Here is an 8,318-nt window from a genome sequence, read left to right as displayed (position 1 = left end):
TCTGCGCCTTCGCCGGCTTGCCTTTGCTCTTCTTGCTATCTGCGCACGCAAACTGCCAGTTCTAGCGCACGAAAGCCATTGTTTTTGCATACTTTTATTTTGGATATAAAATGTCTTACGAGTTGCTGATGACCTGAAATTCTGTCAGAGAGGGCAAAGAACATGGAAGATCAGTTGAATGGAACGGACACTGTCTCGAAAAGAGGGTTTAAGACGAACATCAACAAACGTAACACGAGGGTAATGAGATGTAGTCGAGCTAAATAAGGTGATCCGGAAGCGAAGGGATTAAGAAAGGAGACATTAAAAGTAATAGATAAGGTCTGCTATTTGATCAGTAAATAACTGATGATGGTCAAAGTAGACGGGATATAAAATACAGACTGACTACAGTAAGAAATTCATTTCTATACAGCAGAAATTCGTTAACGGTGAATATGAAGCTACACCGTCCGTCCAGAATGTTCCGACAGAAAAATGGCTCTGAGCACTATGGGACTTAACATCTGAGGTCATCAGTCCCCTAGAACTTAGAACTACTTAAACCTAACTAACCTAAGGATATCACACACATCCATGCCCGAGGCAGGATTCGAACCTGCGACCGTAGCAGCAGCGTGGTTCCAGACTGAAGCGCCTAGAACCGCTCGGCCACTCCGGCCGGCAATGTTCCGACAAGACTGATTTTATTCACGGAGTATAAACGACATCAGTGCAGCAAGTACGGTGGCAGCTTGAACTAACAATTTGTGAACAATAGATATTCATTCTGTCATCAGTGCAGCAAATACGGTGGCAGCTTGAACTAACAATTTGTGAACAATAGATATGCATTCCGTCAGTCAGTTGTGAGCAGACTGCGTTAAATAGTGCACGTGCGGTCGTAGTGTGTAAACGTTGCTGCGTCACAAATCGCAGTGAGATATCATCCCTAAATCAACTGTGCGGGACGTTCTCTACAATGTTCTGAAGAACAGAAAAGTGTGTGAAAAAGTTTTCCCGCACACATATTGACTCCCGAACAAAATCAACGACTCGTGGACACCTGCCTCTCCTTGACTGAAATAAAAAACGCGGATAATTCTTTCCTGGAAAAAATCACCACAGTTGACGATACTAGAGGTTATAAGTGCGAGCCTACCACAAAACGACAAAGTGCCGATATTCACGTATTGACGACATGACGGGTACTCGAGCCAATGTAATTCCCGCGAGTTGAACGACTTCCCAAAAAAAGTACTTTTCTGATAGTTCCACATGGTTGTACGAACGTCCCGTACGTTGTACTCAAGAGGGACAAACTATATAGAATACCGAAAGCATTTAAGCCACCATTTCAGCTTTACTCTGTCTTTTATTAATTCATCTCGAAAAATTTTTGACTGATGGGATAAGTTTAAGAGGCATTTTCCGAAGGGATTTATCTGAACTGTTGGTTTGTAAAAGAGTGAAACGTGGACGATAAATTGTTCTGACGAGAATAGCAGCTGTTAAAATACAGTGCTTCACAAGAATACTGAAGATTGGAGGGGTAAGTCGTATAATAAATGAGGAGGTACTGAACAGAATCGTCGAAAAAAGTAATTTATGACATAAATTGAGTAAAAGAAGAGTTCGGTTCACAGGACACATCCTGAAACATGAGAGAATCGTCATTATGATAATGGAACCAAGTCTTAGGGTATAAAAATTGTAAAGGGAAACCATTAGATTCAGAGGGATGTAGGTTACAGAGGTTATCCATAGAATAAAAGGTTTGCACACCATAGCCTACCATTGACAGCTGCATGAAACCAGTATGGGGTTGAAAACCACAACGATAACTTTCCATATTTAATCTGCAAAATCTCATTTATTGAAGTTGTTCACTGGTGTCCATAACTAAAGCAACAAATCGCTGTTTCTCCATCCTGTGTTTAAGTCACGATGTCAACAAGTAGATTCATTGGGAAGGTTCTGGCTCACTGGCTCACTTCCTACCTCACATAGGTAAGAAAGTCACATCGTTATGCTTTCGACTACCCAGTTTCAACTACTTTTTGAAAACAATTAAATTTTACCTCCTTTATTAATAATTTTTGCATCTCTGAATCTAACTACTTTTTTGCAAACCTAATAAATTTTTTCCTCTATAAATGTGAGTTGAGAATGAAATGTCTACTACAAAAAATAATAAATATTCTACAACAGAATTTTTGGGAAATAAAGTAAAACGAACCAACGAAAGATTTGGCTTCTAGTTACTTACTGAAAATTTGAGTAGTAATAATCTTGTTACAAGTATTGGAGATATAATATACACAAATGGAGAACAAAAATGAGAAGAATTTAAGTCTATTACAGAACCATTTTGAGATAATATTATGGTAGTTAAAATAACTGATTTTATAGATTGCGAAGGAGAAATGAAAAAATGGAAAATTTCTTGTAGAAAAGGAAGCTTGTGGTGGTTTTAATAGTATTTTAAGATATGGATATTCTAAATTTTATTTGGCAAGACATGGAGTTAAAGCAAAAATTCCATATTTATTAGATTCCAATACACAAACAATTAAAGGTACTAAACAAATTATTAGCAAAGATATAAAAATTATAGAACAGATATATAAAAATCATGTTGTTATTCCTTACAAAATAGAATTAGCAGATGTTAAACTCAAGACACTTTTAAGAGAATTCCCAGAAATTTTAGAAGAACTTAAAAAGGAACACAATTATTTATTGGATTTAGACATAACACAAGATTTTGCAGGAATGTTTAATAAAGAAGAAATGTGCAAGTATTTAACAAATAATTTTAATTTTTGAATGCAAGGAGAATATAAAGAAGAATGTAATGTAATAATTAACAACAACAATTCTGTTGGAAAAGACTGTTTAACATGGATAAATTCTAATTCTAGAGTTAAAATCTACAATAAATTTATTTGCCACTTATCAAGTCATGGAGTTACTAAAAAGCTTGGTAACCATGTTATAGATTTCTTAATTTGTCCAGACAGTAGATTAAAGGAAACATTTGCCTCTAAATTAGCTTAAGAAAATAGGATTACAAAACTGGAAGCAACAATTTATAATTACATTAATCCAGATTTCCAAAGAGAACAGGAATTCGATCCATTAACAGACTGTTTAGAATTAATAACAGACACCAGGAAATATTTTGAGCTGCTGCTCAAGTTGTAAATTCTCTATTACTCATCTTTTGTTCCCGGGTTCGATTCCCGGTGGGGTCAGGGATTTTCTCTGCCTCGTGATGACTGGGTGTTGCGTGCTGTCCTTAGGTTAGTTAGGTTTAAGTAGTTCTAAGTTCTAGGGGACTGATGACCATAGATGTTAAGTCCCATAGTGCTCAGAGCCATTACTCATCTTTTACAACTCAGTTTTTTTTATTTCTTTTTAGCCATGCCCAGGTTCGTTTCGAACTTAGCTTTTTTGCGAGTCATCACTTAAGACACTGTCAATTTATCCCGATGGATATCGTCTGCAATACAGACTGGTTTTGATTTATTGTTGCACCTCAAGAATGAACATTTTTCTTTGTTATTATATGCCGTACTTGTAAACCGTAGAATGGAAATACTTGACTTTGTCAATTTTAGAAGAAACTTTTTGCCGCTGATCCACCTTGTTAATGTTAATGTTAATAATCTTCTTGGAATGTTACCGAGATCTAAATGTAGAAATTGCTTTGTGACACAACGTTACATGGAAGTTCCTGTAACATTTATGAAAACGATAAGAACTACTTGTGAGCGGCTTGTTCTCAATAATTTTTCAGTGAAATATATAGAGATCGTACTCATTTATGTGTTATCATAGCAATGAGAAGGAGTTCTGAATATTTCGACAACGTTGCAACCAAAAAAGGGAAAGAAAAGGTAATCATAATTTGTAACTGTTTTCTGATTAACATGGTTATTTGGTGATCTGTCTTCGGTGAGTGAGTTGTGTAAGGTTATAGTTTAACAATTGTTAAGAAAACAATCTATACTTTTCAAACCATTCTAAATTGTATGGCACACGGCACTTCCGAAAGTACTAGATACTAACGCTTCTTCCTGTTCCATTCACCTATGGAGCGCGGGATAAATGACTGCTGAAACGCCTCTAAAAGCTGCAATAAGTCCAATCTTGTCTTCGTGTTTCATACCACGGCCACATGTAGGGGCATCGCAGTATATTCCTAGAATGCTCTCTTATTATTATTCTTGAAATTTTGCGAGTAAACTCTCGCGGTATAATTTCTGTCTATCTTGAAGTGTCTGCAAGTTCAGTTCTTTCAGGACCCCCGTGATACTTTCCCGCCGGTCAACCAAAACTGTGACCATTAGTGCTGCCCTTCTCTGTATATGTTCAATATCTCGTGTTAGCCCTATCTGGTACGGGTCGAACACACTTGAGCAATATGCTAGGATCGCTCGTACGAGTGTTCTAAGCAATCTCCTTTGTAGACTGACTGCATTTCCCCAGTATTTCACCAACGAACAGAAGTTTGCCAACTGCTTTCCCTGCGCCTGAGCCCATGTATAGTTCCATTTCATATCCATGCAAGCTACGATTATTACACCGGAGTATTTGTATGAGTTGACCTGTTCCAGTTGTGATTCACTGGTATTGTAGATCTACATTACTATGTTTTTGCGTGTTTTTAAGGGCAAAAATATGTATTTCTGAACAGTTAAAGCAAATTACCAATCTTCTTACCATTTTGGAATCTTATCAAGATCTGGTCGAATATTTACGGAGTAGTTTCCAGACTTATGTTCGTTACAAATTACTGCGTCATCTGCAAAGACGCTGAGGTTACTGTTAATGTTGATGGCAGTTCAGTAATATACAACATAAAAAAAAAGAAGGTCCCAACACACTTCTCCGGAGGCACGGGTGAAGCTATTTCTTGATCAGTCAGATGACTATTCGTCAAAGATAACATGCCGCCTACTGTGGTTTCTGTGAATGAGTTGCAGCCCAAAATGGCCGCCGTATCCTTATTCCGTTTACATATTTCGCTTGAGACCGCACATGATAATGAGCGTAGATGTGGTACTGAGCCAAACGCTTTATGTAAATCAAGAAATACTGCTTCTACTTGACTGCCTTGATGAAAATTTTCAGAATGTTGTGTTAGAAAAAGGCGAGTTGGGTTTCGCAATATCGATGTTTTCGGAATCCATGGTGGCTGGCATTGAGGAGTCCATTCTTTCGAGATACGATTCGGCTCAGCATATGTTCTAAGATTCTGCAACTGGTGGATGTCACGGATGTTAACGGTAATACAGTGGATCACTACCGCTAAGCTTCCTATAAACAGGTGTGGCCTGTGCTTTCTTCCAACTGCTGGGCACAGTTTTTTGTTCTATGGGATTTTATGATTAAAGGATGGACTAACGAAGGCACATATTGTGCATAGAATGTGACAGAGATTCCGTCAGGCCCAGGAGTTTTGTTCAGTTTCAGCGTTTTCATCCGGTTCTCAACGCCACTGACACTCAGCTCGGTAGCACTTCTAGGTTTGCCTTCGCAAAGCAACATTTGAAAATATATTGATAAATACGCACCAAATACTTTTACGTAAGGGATTTGCACAGAGCTTGCAAGGCTATCGGTCACCCGTCGCCTACTGTGGTTTCTGTGAATGCATTGCAGCCCAGTCGGACCGCCGGCGTCGCGTCCCACCCGCTTGGCACTTCTTTCCTTTACGACGCAACCGATACCCATTATCTGCGGGCTGTTTTGAGTCGCCTGCAGTCTGGGAGATTAATGGGCATTTAAGCGACGTCACGCCTGATAACCTGAGGGGGGGAACGAACGCTGGAGGCTTGCGCGATACGTCCGCTGCGACTCACGTTGCCGCCGCACAAGTTTCTACGTTTGCATCTACGTGTAAGCTCTGCAAACCACTCTGAAACGCTTGGAAGACGATACATGGCACTGTATCAGCTACTACGGCTTTTTGCGTGCCGTAATTAATGTGGCCTTGCCCTCACGATCCCTAAGTGAGCAATATTTAGGCGGTTGTAGTACATTCCTAGAGTCATCATTTAATGTCGGTTCTTGAAACTTCGTTAACAGACTTTCTCGGGATAATTTACGTCTATCTTCAAGAGTCTTCCAGTTCAGTATCTCTCCCACGGATTAAACAAACCTCTGACCATTCGTGCTGCCCTTCCCTGTATACGTTCAGTATCCCTGTACAGGTACATACGGAAAAGCCCCAACAAGCCACGACAAAAATTTAAAACCAATGATAATAATCATTAGCGCGGCCGCTGCAAGCGCCGGAAAAGATGTAATTTGCTACGCCGGAAGACGAATGACAAATGATAAAAACCCCATTCAATTTTTTTTTTTTTGGTCAATTATTTCATAGACTCTGCCTTTAGTTCTCGTGGCGAGAAGACATATTTCTTGTGATACAGTGTGTTGTCTGGATAATAATCCTATGAAAATAAGAAGTCTGAAAGTTCGTTTTTATGCAAAACCACGAAAGTTTTCTTTTCTTCCGCGCATTATCCCAACGTCATGTCAACATAGCTGCCTGCATAAGAAGAGGAAATCTGATTAAGAATTAATATTGTTCACACGGTCAAGAATGAAAAATACTTAGGGCGGAAGAAGACGAATATAACCAAGGATACCAGATTCGACGTAATTTCACGACACCACTGGCTCACAATTTACGAGATTTGTGAATTAAAAGTGAAAAACAATTTATTCGCTGCAAAATTCATAAAAATCAAATATGTCAATAGTATAAGTAGTTTCTTTAATTATATGTACATAAATTAATATATAAATAACGTATAAATTTGCACATCCCCTGTTAGTCCTATCTGGTAGAGGTCCCACACACTTGGGCAATATTCTAGGACGGGCCGCACTAGTGATTTGTAAGTAATCTCTTTTGTAGACTGATTACACTTCCCCAGTATTCTACCAGTAAACCAAAGTCTACCACCTGCTTTACGCACGACTGAACCTACGTGATCATTCCTTTTCATATCCCTACAAAGTGTTACACCCAGGTACTTGCATGAGTTGGCCGATTCTAACAGTGACTCATTGATATTATAGTCATAGGATATAACGTTCTTCGTTTTGTCAAGTGCAGTTTTACATTCTTGAACATTTAAAGCAAGTCCTGCGAAAACATCGCCGTTTCGGCTGCGTCACTCGCGATGAGCCCAGGATGCCTGATTTCTTTCGTATTTTGATGTCTTCTGACGTGAGAACACGATTGATCTGTTGTAACTGATTATAACGTTTCCAATGGTCTTCCAATGTCTCATCTACCATTATGAAAAACTTATTTTTGTATTCTTCCTTCCTGTATTTTGTGCAGCAATGAGAGTCACTTTTCTTTATTTTCGTTGATCCTGTCTTTTGTTAAGGGCAAGAAATTAAATGCCAATAATGGTTCAAATTATACAACCTTGGTGTTACTAAATCATTCTTGAAAAATTCTACTCAGCATTGTTAAGGAAGAATAAAAGCTGAACTTAACAGACATTTAGGGCAAGATCAATTTGAATTTATGGGAAGAAAAGGAACCGGGAAGCTATAATGGCACTACGAATAATCTTAGAAAGAAGAAATGGCATGAACAGAAAAAACGTATGCTCTATTTATTGACCTAGAGAAAGCTTTTAATACAGTGGAATGGAAGATCCTGTTTGGAAAACTGAAGAAAACTGGAATAGACTGGAGAGATATATGATTGATTTTGTCCGCAGCTCGTGGTCGTGCGGTAGCGTTCTCGCTTCCCACGCCCGGGTTCCCGGGTTCGATTCCCGGCGGGGTCAGGGATTTTCTCTGCCTCATGATGACTGGGTGTTGTGTGCTGTCCTTAGGTTAGTTATGTTTAAGTAGTTCTAAGTTTAGGGGACTGATGACCATAGATGTTAAGTCCCATAGCGCTCAGAGCCATTTGAACCATTTTTTATGATTGATTTTCAGTCTGTACGAACACCACAGTACAAAAACCGATTTCAATGGCATTGGAATATAGGCTAAGAAGAGACGTCCAACAGGATTGTGCCTGTCTTCTTATTTATTTGCGGAAATTGCAATACAAACAACGACGAGCAGCAGCACAAGGATGAAAATTAAAGCCAAAGAAATGCGTTGTATTCGATCTGAAGATTCTGAGTACGACATGACCTACATTTTAAGAAACGCGTGTGGCACCTTGGTTTACCACAAACTGAAATACTAAAATAATTGTGATAGATGAATTTAGCAAAAAATTAAAATCAAACGTTAAGATACGTAATAAAGTGCTGGTGGAAGTAAATGGATTTGCTGCTTTGCTACTG

The sequence above is a fragment of the Schistocerca nitens genome, chromosome 7 (assembly GCF_023898315.1).
Source record: "Schistocerca nitens isolate TAMUIC-IGC-003100 chromosome 7, iqSchNite1.1, whole genome shotgun sequence".
NCBI lineage: Eukaryota > Metazoa > Arthropoda > Insecta > Orthoptera > Acrididae > Schistocerca > Schistocerca nitens.
The sequence above is the reverse complement of the archived record's forward strand: the minus strand, read 5'-3'. Positions refer to the sequence as shown.